The 19,529-nt window shown below is 36.6% G+C and overlaps 1 protein-coding gene across 8 annotated transcripts in view; it reads left to right on the forward strand.

The window, feature by feature from the left end:
• LOC118265744 (dystroglycan 1) overlaps positions 1-19,529 on the forward strand; it is a 75,262-nt gene that overhangs the window by 18,078 nt on the left and 37,655 nt on the right. For 5 of the 8 annotated variants that reach the window (XM_050694714.1, XM_050694717.1, XM_035578850.2 and 2 more), the window contains exon 2: positions 4,438-4,493. The gene's annotated coding sequence lies outside the window, so the exon portion shown is untranslated. Of the gene's footprint in view, positions 1-4,437; positions 4,494-19,071; positions 19,310-19,529 lie in introns of those variants that run through there. The other 3 variants (XM_050694716.1, XM_050694715.1, XM_050694718.1) reach the window with 3 other exon arrangements.

The raw sequence follows: 19,529 nt of genomic DNA on the forward strand, positions 1-19,529 counted from the left end.
TCGTTCTTTCCGTGTAATTAATATATGGGTTTGAACGGAAATCCCGACTTTTCTTTCTCTAATTATTAATGCTAGAGGGAACAACTGCCACTACGCCGTTAATGTTGAGAAATGGGATTGGATTGTAGGTACTAGAATTGCAATCGGAGCTGCGGACTGCCTAGTGGGTTACCAGGGCTCCGGTACTATAAGCAGAAGTAGGAACGAAGTGGTTTTTAGTCAGTAAGAGTCTGACACTAATTCCTCTAGCCTCGCCCAAAGCAAAATCGCCCAAACATTGGATGATTTTCGCCTATTTAAAAAAGAAGAATTGCAATGTTTAAAAAAATAGTAGGAGGGCTTACAACGCATTTTTATGGAGTAGGAGGCATGCAAGCAAATAGATCACCTGATGGTAAACGATCAGCGCCACCCACGAACACAATTATGTTCAAAAGTATACAAAGTTGTAATTAGCAACTAGCCAGCTCTCAATCTATCACTTTCATCAACCGTAGAGAGATTATCGTCACCAAATTAAATCATTATTGTTTGTTGTGCGTTTTCTGTATCTTTTGTTTTCTATTTTACGTATTATACAAGAAAATTTCACGCTAAAATTGTTTCTAAAGTTGCAAATTGGTAGTACCAATAAGTGCTCGCAATGTTTCAACACAATTCTACAAAATATTTTTACTCTTTGTCGTCTCAACTTTATCCGTACCTACGGGTGTTCACTTCCTACATAATTAAATACCATTGTTATACTATGATAATGTGTGAATATGTTTCAAGATAACTGCTATCAATATCTTTTATAAATAACGTGATTGATATGCTATATTTCACCTTTGTTACACGCATTTTCATCGAGAGTAAGGAGCTGTTATGAGGCTCCAAGATTGTTATCATGCATCCAACAGCATTATAAAGATTACTCGTCAAGTTAATTCCATCGCGTGCGCAAACAATGCCGTGTGGCCCACATAGAGGTAGATAGGCGTGAAGATAGATGGTGGTATCTCGTCAGCACGGCACCAGTTCCACATAAACAAACAAAAAGACTTTCCCTCTTAATTACATCACATTTATCACGAACCTACATGCGACGGTTCAATGAATCCTAAAATGAAAAAACTTAGCCCATTTATATTCAGCAAAATTTCAGTATGAAAAGTTAAACATAATCGCGTCCCGTGTCGTGAAGTTGATTCAGGTCATATCCAATGGAATTTCATAAATAAAATCTAATTTCATGAAACGCGACTGCCGCCTAATGAGGGACGCAATTATAAACCTCAGCCTCTTATCCTTAATAGGGATCAGAGTCGTCTCATAATTATAGCGATCCGATTTTGCTTCGTAATTTATTGGAAACTGATTGGTTGTAATAGATTTAGTGAAGCCATAGGCCCTTAGGCCTTCTAAATTCGGCTGTTGAAATTATTAGAGACAAATATGCTTGTGTATGTACGTTATTCCAAGGTGAGTTTAATTCCAACCGCGCGTACTCGATCAAATATTCAGCGGATCACAGTGTAATGTAAGATTACTCGAGTTGATGTTTCTAGGCTGGGGCGCGCTCTCCATTTTCATCCGCAGGGATGTAGTAAACGACTACCGGCTTTCTTTGCTTCGACCCTCTGCATCATTTATAATCATAACTCCTCCAGCGAACACTTTAACTTCGCACCTCGCCTAGCACTCGCCTTGATGCGACGAAAGTGGAGGAAAACATTTCGCGAGTGGCTTTTGTGCTACTCGACTCTTTGAATTCTAACTTTTCACCAACTCTGTTTCCGAACTGAGCGAAAAATACAATTTTCTGCAGTTTGTTGTATTAAGAATTTGCACGACGCGTATTAAAGTCTTTATAAGTTTACGCTTCGCCGTCATTATTCTATTCTCGGTGTGTATCCAATATAACTTTTATTAGCGAATCGTTGGGCGTGCGTGTGGGTCACTCGTGAATGTCGAAGGTCTTCCGTGCCTGAATCATAATGGGTTTTCAGGGGGAGAATCGCTGATTCCTGTCGTTAACGAAGACGTTTATAACGTTAACCAGATGTGAGTGCGAAGTGTTATAACTACAACATAAATCGATGCAGAACACATTTGTTTATCAGTTTAAAGAATATCGCAGGCCGCGGTGTTCTCGTTCCAGTTAAACAAACGCGGGCAATAAGTTGCAGGACTTGTAATGAAATTCCCGGGCTTCGTTTGATTAAAATAAGTCCGGGATGTCGGTCCCGTTCCTGCAGTGAGTTCAAGCAATCGCGTTATTGGAACGCAATTTGTGCCAATTTAAAAAAAAATCGACTATGTCGTTCGGTCGGAAAATGTTACAAGATTTTGCACGGATTGCACCTATAAAATATAAACATTGCTTGTTTATTCAATAAAAATGTGAACGTTGCGGTTTGTTAGGAATTGGATTCAGTCAATTGGTGGTTCATTTTAGCGCTGTAGGTACTCTATTAGTAAATAATAAAACTGGCCTGTTCAGAAGATTGTAATTTGTGAATTGTTGAACCTAATTGGTGCTTACTGAAACGATTTTCGAAAGCGTAATTAACACAAACTTGGTAATGTTGGTATTCAAATGTGATTTACCTGTAATTGGTAATAGTGATTCCAATTACGTGGATATAATATTAGTATAGCGTACATAGAGGCCTTACATGTACCTTCCCTTCCAAGAAAAGCAGACGTGATGTTTTGCTATCGAAAAATACGATGAAAGTGGGTATAGGCGTTTCATGTGAATAACTTTCACAAAACAAACACTTAAAATAAAAATATGAGTGCCTTCAATGTATACCTACGGTCACGTACCCATATATTGATCAAATATCACCAGGGAATATATATATTTTTCAAATATTCCTAAAAGCAATGTTGTGTACGGTACCACGCCACGGTCGTACGATATTATTGTTAATGTTCACTGTAAACAAAGCTCGTTAGGAGTTTATAACCTACACATAAACTACCATTAGCTGGCGCCTAAATGTAGGTAAATATACTGTTCCCAGTTTCCTATAGTTTTTACAAAACAAACCAATTTGATCCATCTCCATTTGATGATAAAAATCAATTTTCCACAACAGTTTCCTAGTTTCAACAAATCAGGGACTGCCAAAACATTTTTGACAAAGGTAACCTCTTAATTTAGACCCTTTCGCTTATGTATTGAGTACGGTTATTAGAAATAGCATGATAACCCTTTGATTCCTATTGTCCTTCACAACACTGTGAGCCGAAGCCCCGGGTGCCTGTCTTACGTACCGACTCAAGGAGAGACACTTTACTTGAAAAGGGTGGGAGACCCTTTGATGTTATTAAATTACGCTAATTTGATATTGGCCAAAAATTTCAATCTCTGCTATAATTCAATATATTTTTGAAGTACTTATAAAATTCTTGAGTCAATTAAACAGCTACTTGGGTACTGGTACCTGATACGAACATTATTTGGATAATATTCGGAGTTTTTCATAAATACCATAATTATAAAAATATAACCATGTTCTTTATTGATATTCAACATCCTTAGAAATGATTAGACATGGGATTTCCATGCCATTGTTCCATTTTTGGGACATTTCGACTTAACACTTTTACAATACAATTTCTCGTTACAAAAATATTGTCTTGTTTTCTGAGCTACAAAATTGTGTATGTAAATTCCTTTTCCAATACATCAATCAAATAACACAGCAGAGTTTGTTTAGGCATACAAGACATAATGATCAAATCCTAGCTTCAGAGGACATTTTTTATTTTCATTTTTCGTTCCTGCGTAAAAATGTGGAGAAAGATAAACATATTTAGGGCAGTTTAGGTTGATGCCGTCTCCATACATTATTAAGCTTATACCATTAAAAAATATTACGTAATAATGTAACTTACTGACTGAGCGTCGAGTAAACATAAGTTTCTTTTGGTTTGCTTTACGATTTTAGACCTTGACACAAGTACACAAAAAGTAACAAGTATTCAGACTTGGAACTACCGGATCAGAAAACCAAATTTTTATCCAGGTCTCTATCTAACATGACATGCACTTAACTTTAAATGCATGTGATATTACAGCGAACAGGTCTCAAAATTGCCCAAATAATGAGAACTGCACGAACGAAACCGCACGTAAAGCGCTAGTGTTTAATATTGACTGGAGTATATTATACGGGGCTGTTGTTCGAGTTCGCAGCAAAAACTTATTATACTGGAACAACATAGGATACGTTAGGTTAATCTAAATATGAAAATATTTTGTGTACAAGCCGGGAATATATGAATGAGAGGCGTCGCTCGGCGTCTGCAAGAGTGATGAAGGTCGGCGCCACATACGCGATTCATGTCATACTTAATTATGCCTTCATATCAAAGAACTCCTATTCTTTCATGCTCCTTGCTCTCGAGAACATAACCATCAATTTATTTTTATCTTTCCAGGTCAATTACACATCAACCTAGTCTGATGAAAGAGGCTTCCATTCCATTGATTTAAGGTAAGTTCGCATTTATTGGATTGAACTTATCAACGGAGCCGTTATTCTCTAATATGTTAGGTCTATTTGCAGACAGTTTTTTATTGAACTGACTTGTATGTAAACACGATTGCGGCTACAAAATTGTGAATCATTTGTATTTTAAAACATGACTTTAGCACTAACAAGTTATGTACAAACAAAAGAATATTGAAGTACTTATCTTGAGTTTGAAACTTGTTTGTGTTCAAATATTTTTCCAGTCTTTTCCCTGAGTGATCTCATCCATTTTCTAACGATTTGAGTAATCGAAAGCAGATGTCAGACATCCCTCCAGTGCGCATGTTCCTATTTAATTTATTATCGTGGAAGAAGTGTTATTCAAATTACATTTAGGTCACAGGGTAAATGAGGTTTTGTTGATATTCAAACTCTTCTCAGTGTTCTATTCTAAGTGAAGCAGGAATAAATTATAGAGAGTGAATTCAAGTGGTCTTGAAAGATTAAGCTAGAGGAAATATGAAAATGAGCTGCGGATGCAGTTTTTAAAACACGGAAAATATCATCTTTCTTATATTCAGTAGCATTTCTAAAATAAACTCTACGAATATCGGTATAACGTTGAATTCTGAAATTCAAGTCACGAGTAACAATAAACAATTCTAGATTTAAGCTCCGAGCTCGCTCCAAATATATTTTAATCTCCTCGGAACAGCGTTATAATCACCGTGTACAGACTGCTATGAAAATGTACGTGAAGCCTGTTACACGTTTTACTGTCATGTTGTTACTCGCACGCGGTGTCAATGATGAATTTTGTGGACGTTAATCGTGTAACACGCTGTACACTCTATACCTATACATCATGTTACTATAATAAGTTGATGCATTAAACTAGTTTTTATACAGCAATAAAAGTCGTAGAGGAATGTTTTAGAAACTACACAATTAATTTACTAACTTTTGTATTAGAAGTTAAACAAAACGTATGCTGTAATAAAGTTGATTGATAGAAACTGCACTGTTATTAAATAATGTTATAAATATTGTTTCTTATTAATATATTAATTATAAGTAATATTTGTGGTGTAGGCACATGCGATTAATCAGTACATGTTCCTAGAATCACTCCTTGGTGCAAATATGACATCACCTATTTGTTGCTATTGCAAAAAGTAAGGCTAGTGTCACGAGTGTATAAAATTTGGCTACAACTTTGTACCAATTGTCAGCTACGTAAGGAATATGTGGTCAGCTTGACCTAATAAAAAGCCCCCTGCTATTCGACTTGATGGGACTATGAACATAACTGGCGAAAAGTAGGTTGAACTCAAATAACATAACATTGTATTTTATTGATTTTCCTGTTTGTGACATTTATTTTACCAAAACACAGTAATTAAATATGTCCCACGTAAATGACGATTCGAAGTATTCGTTACAAAGGCGACGTTTATAAATATTTCATCAATCTTCATTAGACGTCAGACGTAAAACTTGGATTGTACGCACCGCACACGTCACGAAAATGTACCATGTATATATACCTATACGAAACTTTGAATAAATAATCGTTATTGTCGTCGTATATTTTGTACCAGCTTACATAACTCCAGTTTTAAGTGTTACTGTTACGCGTTTTTGGTTCTTTTTCTTTCTTTCATTGTAAAGATTATCAGAAATTGGTCATGTAACTTTATCCTTGTTTTATTTTTTAGTAATGTACAATTTGTTACACATTAGCGAGGTTAGATATCAATGGTACCGAATTTAACTGGATTAAAGAGACACCATTCTTTAATATAATGAAAAGACAGAAGAAGAAAAAGACAATAAATACTGACAGCACTTGTAGCGGATAATGTTGCAGGATAACACAATTTTGAAAATATTGTTCCCAGAAGAAATGGGAGACTCACTATCAGAAACCCTCCAGTGTCCAGTAATGGTCAGAGGCAATATTGTATAATATCTTCGTGAATGAAGTGCCAGGGTCGCCAACTTATATCTTCGCCAACCCCATATCGCCCATATGTTCCCTATTGTTCCCAATACGCCAGAGGCTAGAGGAAAACATGCGAGACTTACAACTGTCACTGTTCTAACATATACTGCATGTGTTTTTACACACATTCACATTAACAGCCTGTGAGAGTCCTTCGCTGGATTACAGCCTTTACAAAAAAGAGGTTTGCCATAATCTCCATTCTTGGCAGACGGGTTGGAGATCGCAGTTTAAAGCTTCAGGTTTATTAGAGATCACCATTGCTCGTTCTTTATGACTCCCTATATTCTCTCTGTTCTCTCTCTACATGTAGACTCTTACGATATCCGCGGAATTATTAAATTAAAAATGATTAAAAAACATTTGTAGTCTACTTTACCACATGGCTCATATCTTTTTGCGTCACCTCTGAATTCCATTTCTTGAGTTTTCAAGACAACTTTAACTGTAATTCACATTTTCACGTAGCAAAGTTTTATCGTAACCGCAAGTTAAGTCCAAAATCCCCTGAGTGTACTTTAACCCTTACTTGCAGTACCTAACTACCTACTTATGTGGAGAGCAATGTTTGCCTAATTTACTAATTTAGGCTGGCCGACCGAACGAATGTTTGGACATCACTAGTGGGAAGTGAATTTCAGCAAATTTTGATTCATTTCGTGATTAGCTAGTCGTATGCTGTGTACGTATTATGACTAATTAAGTCTTTTAAAGGCATATCATTCATAATACGCAGTATATGCAGATAAGAGCAAAATTTCTGCTACCGTTCATATGCAGTTACACCAACAACTCAAGTAAACAAAAAACAAAAGATTTGCTTAAAATAAAGTAAATACACAAGGCCATTCGTGGTCTTAACTTAATCTCGAAATCCGACACAGAAGGAAATAAACGCATAAGTAACGATAATCCTGAGTAATTGTGGTATTTTATAGAGAACATTTCGACAGTCACTGATCCGAATGGTACGAGTAATTTGCTGGCTCATATTCTACTAGAAACTTCTATACTTAGTCCTAAAAGCCTGCAGATCGAATTTTCTAGAACGAGGCATCATTAGACCAGATTTAATCAAAGTTTACTCTTTGTCCTTGAGCCTTTCATTAAAATAGAGACTTATTCATTGCCGTTTAGTGTTATTACAAACTTAACTGTCGGTCGTTTTCCAAAATGTTTTATTAGTAATTACAAGTTAATTGTCAGATAAAAATCTTCCTTCATTAGGCGCAATATCCTTAGGAGTGCTTAAGGCTTAATTTACGTGTTGGGTGCATATTAAATGTGCTATTAGAATCTCTTTGTTAGTTTAAACGTTTTAGTTGTATACAACTTAATACTTCCACTGTTTTGAAATTAAATTCTGCAACAACATCTGAGAGATGCAAGTTTGTTTCTCGTGATAAAATACCATATTTCTATACATGTGTATTGTTCCGCTCTTTTATTCGCAGCATCGGAAGTCTGAACAGCTAGATCGCAGATGCAAATGTGAGTAGTCAGATCCTCTTGGGGTCAGTTTCGTCGGATCTTACATACTCTTCAATTACCTATTTCTATATGTTACATTTTTGTATATAAAATACATCCTGTATTTTAAAGAGTCGTTTGTGGTCTACTATAAAAAAGTCACAAAAAGAAATCAGTTTAAGAATTCTTAAGTCTATTTAGCCTTAAAACTTATTAAAACTCCTGTTCATATTTAATGCACAGATTTTCCAATGAAAGGCCGAAGCTCGGCATAGACCAGTTTACCGATGGAGTTTCGAAGTTGGATCATAAAATTTTACACGGCAATTTTTCGCTTAAAACAAATCGGGAACACTACAAGTCTTAAGTCCGTAGTTGGTGTTTCCAGGCATTTACCAATGAGTTTTGGAAAGTCTCGAACTTCTGTACGTACTTCTCACCCGACTTTCTCGCCGAGATCAAAGTTTAAAAATTCATTTTCTGGTAAATCGTCTACGAAAAGTCCTTGGAAGTTTTTTTCTTTTTTCTCGTTATCTAAGCCTAGAGACTAGCCTTAGATTGGCAACGACCGAGACATTTATTATTCTCAGTAAGGCCGGTGGTTTTATTCTTTTGTAATATAAAAATATCTTCCTTTGCTTTTATGTTATAACTGGAATATTCTTTGCATTTATTCGTAAATTTTTACAAAGTGTTCCGAGAAGGCAGTTCAAAATTAAATATTGAAAAGTTTTATAACTTAGCGAGCTTGGTATTTGACTACTGATATTGATCAAATGTTTTTGATTGCATGGTTCAGTAATGGATATAAGAACAAAGGGTCAAGCTCATCCATTTTGTGAAAATAGGCCCCTCCAACACCTTTGTATTCATATTATAACGCCCCAAACAACCTTTTGTTGTTTATAATGAAGCCACTTTTCTAATAAGATATTCTAAGTGCTTTTCTTTATTTTTACCTTAAGTATACTTTTCATACATGTAATATGTACACACGTTTTTCTTCTAATAACTGTTGAATTATGTCCCAAAGTACGTAGAAATAAGTTTTGTAAATGAATGCCTTGGTAATTACTTCAATTTTCTTACGTAATTGCTTCGTTCTTAGAAACTTAATATACAACCTATCATGTAAACCTACGTCATTCACCAAGAAACATCTAAATTAAAGTGGACGGACCGGGTGGCGCCTAATAACTTGATGACAAAATAATGAGGAAGAACACCTCCACATTTACCTAAACCCATAATGACCGAAGCATGCACTTTATCTATTTAAAGTGCAAACATATTGTACAAACATATTCAGTTGCCTAAAACTGTATCTAACTCTTAGAAAAAAAATTAATACATGTGCACAAATAAATTTGTAAATATCCTCTTTTTAAAACTAAAAATAAATATTTAACAAGTATAGGCATATTATTCCGCGGCATCCGGCCTCGCCAAACAAGAGGAGCGCCGCTTTGACGCCGGATGCGAGAGTATCGGCGCACGCGCAGCCCATTCTAAAGTTCGATCCACAAACGTCAATCCATCAATGTCCGTCTTCCTTCGCGCCGGAAAGATAGCAAATTAAAATTTATTTTCCATACAAATCCTTAATTTTAAACAAAGACGTGTCTAGTGTCTAGATTACGACCGGACATAATCGCATCACAATTAGAAACCTATGGAAGCTCATGCATTGTTCTATCCTTCTAGTATGTGTTTGTATGTGTGTGTTCAACGTTACAATGTGGAACCTAATTTTAGGAAGTTGTTTCAATAATATTTTATAGTCGACCATATCAAGGTACTTAAAATGTAAGACATACAGCTATACGTTCATACAATATTTATTGGTGATAGTGCCGAGGTAATATTGAAAGGTTACATCAGCGTGAATATCCGCAAAAACAACAATGTTTGCTTTATAAAAAAGTGCGATATAGAGTCAGAGATCAGTGTCCTTACACCAGGATAAGAAACAGTGAGACTTGACATTGATACGTTGACTCGAGTCGGCTGCGACCCGCACTCGTCCATCCCGATAAGGACAGCAGTGCGTGCCACTTAGCTATAAATAAGCCAAGATAAAATACTGGTTACTGCAACTAATTACCATTTAAAAATGGCCTTGAAGCTTTATTAGAGGTGCTGGAGAATTTCACAGCAAAAACTGTTTGGTCAGTCACACATAGCTAATGTTATTATACTTAACTTTCAAACCACTAGGTTGGGTCCACGGGCCACGTGTGGCCAGGCTATTTAATCAAATTACAGCTAAACTCAATCTTGGCCTAACTTTATGTTATCCGATACTATAGAACTAGGTATGCGGTTGTAGAACTGACCATCACGCGTCTCGTTTTCTCCTTCAAGACTGAGGCAGTTAGAAAGGGACAGTGCAAAGACGTATGTGTATTTTATTAGTTAAGGGCTAGCTCTTTAGAGCCAGTTGCCCACTCGTTAAAGCCCTTGCTTCATCCATTTTAGGTGTCGTCGGCGCCTGTGGACTGTCGCCCCAATAAGGAAACGTTAGTTATGCAGACAATTATAATTGCTATAAAAATACATGTATCTGTAATTATACCTTATCCATTATTCTAGAGAACTACTGCAGTTACTGCCGTTGAGTTAGTGATCAAGTGACTAAGCATCTATTTCTAGTTCACAATGCACTTTGATAGAAACAGAGCGAAACAAAGTTATTTTCACCGTTGATCCTTTAATGAATTCGAGTGTAATGACTGACTCATTAGCTATTTATAGTTTGTTTTGAACATAACCATCGTTTCTATTGTCAGTTTGAATGGCAGAACTATACGTACAACTGCACATAGTATGGATAATTATGTGACAGTAATAAGATAGTAAACATGTCTGACAAAGCGCACGCAATGGAATGTGTAAAACAATAATTTCAGTGTGTTTTGACAAATGCACGCCTTGTTAGAAGCTCATGTGCGTTGGTTAACAATTAAAGTTAATTAAAGAGCATCGACACGCGCGAAGACTCGGTATCATAATATCGCTTAATCAATTAGATCGCGAGCTACTGAGCTGAGGGTCATTGACATGCGACTAGCGTTTCTTATTACATTTATAATAGTTGCTAGGTACCACCATTGTGCTATAGTCGCGTTAATTAGTTGTACAGCACACTGCGTTTGTAATCCTTTTGACTGGTGTCAAGATCTATGACGGGTTGAAACATAAAATGGTCCGAGCCCGGTATTTGGGTCGCGGTGATTGCTCCAACGCCCAGATTCCCAGCAACAATGCTCTGTCCTACTCATCAGCGGCCTTTTGTCTTGATACACGTCCCATCCCAATCTATTTTCACGAGTGGGTTAACTTTGATATAGTTACAATGATAATGTTGATGAAATTCACAAGAGTCTGTACCGTAAAATTACTTTCAATTCTTATTTGTAATTCCCGTTCATCATACGGATGACGTAATGTTGCACATCAAAAAAGTGGTAACGGCCAGTGACTCGCGAAATACCGTTTGCTGTCTAATCCAAATAGACTAACTAACGTTATGCGAATGCGAAACGGCGAATACTAATCCTGGAGTCATCGTTTTGAAAAATGTCCCGACATTAATTTGCATACAATAGACGGTTGCGAACGGCGCAGGACGTGTCACGCTCTCTCCGTATTCGTAGGAATTACGCATTTTACTTAAAAGTCACGTGACAATTTCCCACACATTGTGCTCCCGAACGAAAGCTTTGCCGGCGGAAAGAAAGAATTTAATTTGTTGAGACAGACAGGCAAATTGATTTTCTCTTTGTTACTTTTTGGGCGCCTTATCCTTCTTAAACACGGCCATAAAACGAGGATTATAATGTTTATTTTCTGCTGATGTAAAGAATTATGAGAATTTTCTTTTTAGGATTTTGTCATTTCTTAAAGGTCACTAAAACAGCTCCTGCTGGCGGGCAAAACGTGTAAACCATGCTTATAAATAAGCAAAATAAAAACCTAAATAAGGAAAAATGTACTTTATGTACTTGAACACAGATTGTATTACTCAAATGATACACCGTTTCAGACTGACAATACGGTTCTTTCGTTAGCAGGGCCCTACAAGTGGATGTTTCTCGCATTTCGTTTTATCGTGTGTGATGTAATAAAGGAAATAAACGTATGCAATATTCGCACAGTCATTAAGCCTGTATACAACAGTGATCCCGCCTCAATTGGAGAACAAAATAACTGTTTTATTTTATGATGTAATCCGTCGCTGTTTTTGGGACTTTACTTTTGGTTTTTGATCAATATAAGAACAGAAAAGGGACGCATCAGTCTGTGCTGGTCCCTGAAGGGATAAAAACAAACTTTTATACTGAAGGAGAAACCACTTTATGGAATTATGGATACCTAACATCAATTCTACAGAAACTTTTTTATGGGCCATAAACTACGGCGACTATTAAATTTTCAAGCTAAAAATAATATAAAACACACTGTTTTTCTGTAGAACAATAAACGAAATAGAACAACGACTAATGCTCCCATGAGCACGTTTATTATATTTTTGCTAAATATTTCACTACACTACTTTTACAGGAGTCCCCTAAGCCATTGAAGTGGAAATGTATGTTAATATGAGCACTGGATTACTTAAGTTTAGTTGTGTGTTTCTTAGACCATTGTTCTCATTGTTACTGGGTCCCTAATCTCGTCCTCACCGAAAATTCTGTATCCTTTTGCTTGTGTTTTGTCTTTGTCATGCGAAAACTTGCAGATCACAGCCGTAGTACCTTCCACTCTGGAGTGTATTTCAGCTTGGAAGTGGCGAAAGTAGTTTGTGTATATTTATCTGTTGATTCAGTGGGACTAGTTTTAGCTTCGGTAATTTACGACTCGTGCTACTTCATGCAGACTCCTGTCCGGCTCATTGCCAGGCCTACTTTACTTGATGTGTGGTTTACACTCATTAATAAACACTGAATAATATTTATTAAAGTTATTATTCAAAGCTTTGCCTACTTCAATCTTCCTCAAGAATCTATACACTCTATAGACCATTGCGACAGGGGACTTGGTTTTATGCCACATAGGTAACTGACGTTGAGTCTATCTGTCTATAATTCATACCTTCGCATCTCCGCCACTAACATAAGCGGAGTAATCTCACGTAGCTGTGTCGATAACGTAATTAACTTGATAATGATTGTCTCGTCGACAATCAATTCACTTTCGCTAATGCTCTCCGAAGTCCCCGTGCGGTGAGACAGTGATGAATTACAGCATTATAGACACAATGTCTAGATAACATTTATGTATTACGCCTTATGTACATCATAGGGTAATAATTTTATATCGCTCTCAATATTGCATTATTTCAAGGACATTTTACCGATTAACCTCACTAAAAAACGATGTCAAGGCCGAAACACAGTTTTTGCTCATTATTCACCGAACTCATCAGTTTACTTAGCAAACATATACACAGTTTAATGTATGGCAATTATGCATACATCCTTGATAATAAAATGTCTATCTGATAACGCTTAGAAAGGAAACACAGTTCCTAATTCTTAAAATTTTTCCTAAAGATAAATGAGGTCAAGTTAGCAAAGAATTTATCAACGTCATGTCAGATGAAAATGTGGATTCCTAGATCCACTGAGGGCAACCGCACTTGAATTCACTGTTTCTTTGCGAAAGATCGCAAGAAAGTGAACGTTAAACTTCGATACTTACGGGTTGGAACGCTCCCCTAAAGGGATCGAGCTTACAACATTGTCAAGATTTAAATCCACGACATAGGATCACGATGCGCCGTGTAGCGCGTCTCATCTCTACTCTCCAGGGAAATTGAACGGTACACGAGCGGTTCAATTCACTAATACCGTCTGCATAGACATTGCCAAGAACCCCGTTATACCAATTTAATTTCTATTTACCTCGCCATATTATCTTAACGGATACTGTAACACATGTGAATTATGTAAGTGACAGCGCTTTATTCCACGTGTTGTTACAAGATTTACACATGTTGACGTAGAACGACAAAACAATATTAATGGTCCTGTACACGGACTTTACTGTAATAAAAGAAATAACAACAAACAGTTACGACAATTGTATTTGAAGACATCGTGTAGAAGAAATTTATTTCAGCATTTATTAGAGAATACAAAAGCAATATTGTAAAACAGTAATTGGTGTTGTTCTTGTTTAAGAGCAAGCTCCTTACATAAAATTATCCACGGACCCATAAATCACAATGAATCTGATAAGGCTATAAAAAGAAACCTAACGACGATGCTCGAGTATTCAGAATCGCTTGAATTGAAATTAATTCCATCAGTAGGCCACGTCTCATTTCACAAATGGACTTTCAGAGGAGTTATGAAAGGAATGTGAAGTGAACGAGATATTGCTGGAGGCAAATGAGTTGACGACTCGATTGTTAGTGGCCATTTGTAAAAAATAGGTCGCCATTGTTCGGTTGACGACCCACGCCTTCTATTATGCCTGACCCGATAGTAAACACAACTTCATTATAAATCTGTTTAAGTATATTTGAAGTAAACAGTAGTGGGAGACCATACCATCGATATTGTTTATTGATAACCTTGTTGACATATTAACGAGATGTCGGAACGAATTGCTAAGTAAGCGCGATGAAAGACATGGGCCAGGGCCCGAGACCGTACCGAGCTATTTCTGTTCAAGACGTTGACCTGCCGCTATCTGCATTTGGAGATGCATTCATCGCTTTTCAAATATTTTATTATTACAAGTCTTCATACAACGTCCGCGTTAATGAAATTTTTGTATGTGTTGCATGGGTGGACATGTCACTCTTATAAATGTGGTCACTCATATTAGCAACGTCATTACCTTCAAACGCTACAGCCGTGTAATAAATCAGTTTCATCCCACTAAGGGTCGCCGGCTGAGTCCATGTTTGTCTATTGTTTGAGTACAATGTGCCCCATCTGCAATTGTTCAGAACAATTTATGGCGTACACTTTTGGGCCATGATTTTTATTCAAATCCGTTTCGTACAAATGTAGCAGTAAGAATCGGAAATATTTGGGAATAGGTATAACCGTTAATAACACCGCAGAACATTTGTTTGCTTTCATATCAAACGATAATGATTTGAAACTTCCGATTCCTGGAAGTACAGCCGTGGATTTGAATTTGTTCAGAATGAGCTAAACAATATTTTGGAAGGCCACGGATTCTTACAATGTAACGTAGAGGTCGTCCGCTTTTGGTTGCCGCACGAGTATTGATTCGCCCTGCCGCAAAGAACTTTCTGTTATTAATACAAAGTCTATTCAAACTTTAATCATAATAGCACTGATGGTAAGCGGTAATTAAGTGAATGCCGTAGGAAAACAATAACAAGCGGCACTATAAAGTATGTGCTTAGCCGTTAATTACCTATGTGCTTGGATAATTGATAAAGTTTTTAGACGAATTTCATTCTAATTGAAAAACTTCAAACCAGGCTTTATTTTATTAGTGCTTCATTGAGTTCACCGTATAAGAAAACAACGTGTCTGCAATGGTATGTTTTTAGTAAGACAGTTCTGTTAATAAATTGGTCAACGATCGAACTAAATGAATTCTCTGAATTTTGAAATATTTCCCGTACATGCCTTTGATTCGTGTTATGCAAGTAGAACCAAGTCGCAAATCGGATGTTTTAATGTGTCGCAGTGGCCTAGCGAATTTTCGCTTAATCCCAGAATTTGGGTTATCTTTCGCTCTCTATTATCATATTCGTTGATTGCGGACTTCTCTCGGACGTGTCTACTCGAATATTATTCACATAATCGAATCTCATCGTTGGAGTGTTCCGTAGCGCAGGATCCTCTGAAATCCTCTGAATTTCGACGGATTGGCTTCGTCTATCATACAAACGTGAATAATTGAATATGAACGGCAAACTTTCCAGACCCGATTCCGAGTGACCTCGTGGAACGATCTATTTACTTCTCCACTTGGGCTTCAACATTATTGACTTGATGTTTTAAAGTTAATTTTAACTAAATAAAGCTCAAGTTAGTTTATCGGCCAAAAATAGATAATTGAAAATAAAAAATGCAGGAAACATAATTTCTCCTGAACTCATTCCAGTATCGACAGCATTCTCTATCAACAAAGAATAGTATTCATCCTCTTTGTACATTCTATATAACATATTAATAAAGTTTCATTTAACTTATGTTATTCTCAAGTAAAAAACTTCCTGGAAAAATAGACTAGCTTTTATTCACAGAAAGCAAAGAGAACGTCTGTATCTGACAAAAGGATATTGGATTGGAAAGTATAATAAAGATATGCAAGCAAAAGTTTTGTATCTTGCAAATACTGGACGATTAACTTGATATTACGAAACTCGTTAGACTGTCTAGAGCAGTCACTGCAAACAGGTACAGGATTCGGTTACTGCGGTTAACAAGCGAACAATATGCACTCGACGCCATGATAAAATCTGTTCGCATTATGCAAAGAGAGAGATTCAGATTTCGATTTTATTCAACCTTTATCTTTTCAATTCTGAAACCGGTTCGAGTTGATCATTTTGTAATGTAAGCTCTTTTACTTTATCGCGTTTTCACTTCAGTGTAAATTTGTTCTCGTCGCGCGTGTTGTGTGAGTTCGTTTCCACCTCCTTCTTTCGTTTCGTCTATTTTGCTTACTCCATTTTCATTGTGTCTTATTTTTCCTTCTTTATATTTGTTGACATGCTTAGCTCATAGTGTTTCATAATAAGTGATGGCAGCAAAGCATGTCGAGCTACCTCTGTGGCCTGACCGAACACTATTGGATTACGTATTAAGACAACAAAGCGATGTAATTTCAGTTGTGACCGCAACATTTACGACCTGTTGCGCTCCCCTAATAAAACACTAAATTAGTATTCACTCCAACCTGCCTTTGTCGAAAGCTTTGCGGAAATCATCAACAATAATAGCAGGTGCCTACTTACTATTTATGTCCATTGTGTAATCTTCATGAGGACTTAGAATACTACCTACTCTCAAAGCGCCTCCTACAGGAAGGAGAACTCGCTCAAACAAATGAAAGTAGGAGTATTTTAAATGTATTTCGATAAATACATTGTCATAAATCCCATTACAAGCTAATGTATTCGTATAAATAAAAGAATACAGTAAGATTGTACGGAAATAGCTCCTGCTGTCAAAACTCAGAGTGACGATCGACGAGCAGGACGCGTCCAATTTGCGAACTTGATGGTGCTATTGCCCTAGCCTTTAGCAAATGTTAGGCAAGTCTGACAGTATTAGTATATTGTGTCTTCTAAAAACCGCACGCATGGTCTAAAAGCCTATACGTAATGAAGATAACACTCCTATCAAATTAACACAATAATGTTATTTGAGTAACTAGATATTAAGTTGAATAGCCTTCTATATATAAGTCTACTGTTGCACAAAAATACAACAGTTAATCTTAAAATAAATGATTCAGTATCCAAAGATGTCTGTCAGGTCTACCATCCATGTCTGCGTCTTGTTTGCGTTGTCTCCTCTGGCCTAAATTTTCCAAGTTGTTAATGAAAAAGCTCCGTCGCCCCGGCTCGCCGTGTAATTTCACTTCAAAGCTGGCTCCGAGCCCCGTTTGTTATTTTCTGTAATCACAAGAACATAATATATTATATGTTTTACGCTCTTCTCCTAATGCATGGTACTGCGTTACTGGCTCATTACTTTTACGTGTTCATCGATCTGTCGTCGTGCTAATTGCACCGCCTTATGGTAGTCCATGCGATGTCCGGCACCCATTGTCCCCCACAATTTCATTGTTGTCTGGATGAGGTAAATTAAAACCTTAAAACGTTGTACGAAAGGAATTTATTCTCTTTACTGTTAAATGATTCGTCGTATCGTTCCATTGGTATCGTTCTCACTTTTGTTATTAAGGCGTTAAACATTTTAATGTGGTCGCTTATGATCGCGTGTTGTTTTTGGTCTCCTATTATTATTCAAAGAAATGGAGGATCCGATGTCGATGTCATTACGATACAAGCTTCCATTATGTGTGCCTACTTTTTCAGACCACAAAATGTTGTGAAGGGGAAAATGTGGCCCGTAATTAATTTTACATTGTGCTCTTCGCCTAAATTAGTCTATTGCTCGTTTTGGGTTTAATTTCTCTCGGTATCTTTAACAATATAATTATACTGCTGTTTTTTAACAAATTCATGTTTTATTTATTCATTCCAAAATTCCTCTGTAAAGATAATATTATTTATATCTTCGGATAAGTTTATTCAAATCATGATGTAAATGTTTTGGTAGCGTACATAAAACGAGTATTTTCTAATTGAAGATTCCTATATAAAAGGTTATTCATAATGTTATAGAATATTATTTCGTATTTGCCTTCAGGGTAACATGGCTACATCAAAGGGTAGATCTGTTTTTAACGTAGATTATATCCACTCTGAAATATAAAACAAATCCATAAAGACATTGAATACGTTTTTTTATGCAAAGGTCCGAGCTCTTTCGTTTGTCAGTGATTGATGACATTCCAAAACGACCGTCGGTCCTAAAAAGTGTGGACTGAATAGTACCGTGGCGGAAAAAAAAATGACCAAACTTTTGAACATTGTACAACTGAATGAAGAAACAGTACGGGAAGTCTCATTGTTGCTCTTCTTCATCCATTGTGTAATCCAACATTCATAAAAACTTTAGCATGTGTACTGAGCAATTAGGCATTCAAATAAACTGTCATTCATCACTTCCAATTTCTCTTTTTTTTCCACAAAACGTAATATCAAAGGCAACATTTATCAAAGCAAGAATATCCCCTACCTAATTAAATTCCTTCGAATTACGAAAGAGTAACAAGTCAACTCGACGTCCCTTAATTACTTTTTAAATAAACTACTTCATTAATATAATGCGAATGTAAGTGCTAATTAGGATTGTATTGACGGCAAACCTGGCGATGACACCGATGACTAAGGTTGATGTGGGTCTTAGAATATGTCAGATAAAAGTGTCGTTGTAGAAGTATTATCTATTTATGATAAGGTGTACACAGCTGATGTATGTTCGGTGCGAGGGGCGGGATTATACTAACACTCCGACACTCGGGCCGCGACTCTGCGGCTCCGTGTAGTCAGTAGTTCAGTGCTCAGTCAGTTGTCTCGCGTCGTTGATGCCGGTCGACGCCCCGGCTCTCTTATTTCCATATCTGCATATACCTCGGCATAGTTGAATAAAAGTGTTAGTACAGTGTCATCACATCATATTGTTGATTTTATGTGAACGTTTCTGTGGATAGTGAAAGAAAATTGTATTATTTCAACACACCGTGTTTATTTTACTACGTTTGGAACTTAGTTACGCACCGGTTCAAGGTAAAACTTTCTGGTTAACTACTTACATAGTACTATAGATAGTGTGTACAGTTGCAGCTTTATCTTATCTTTCATTGATAAATTGTGCAACGATGGGTGATTGTATGCAATCCAGATTTTATTAATTCTATACAATAACTTGATTTAATCGAAATGTTATGGGAATTTTGCCGCTTACGGTTGTGGAGTAATTGAACGTTTTTCAATCACACGCCATGGT

This window comes from Spodoptera frugiperda, chromosome 7, assembly GCF_023101765.2.
Source record: "Spodoptera frugiperda isolate SF20-4 chromosome 7, AGI-APGP_CSIRO_Sfru_2.0, whole genome shotgun sequence".
Classification (NCBI taxonomy): domain Eukaryota; kingdom Metazoa; phylum Arthropoda; class Insecta; order Lepidoptera; family Noctuidae; genus Spodoptera; species Spodoptera frugiperda.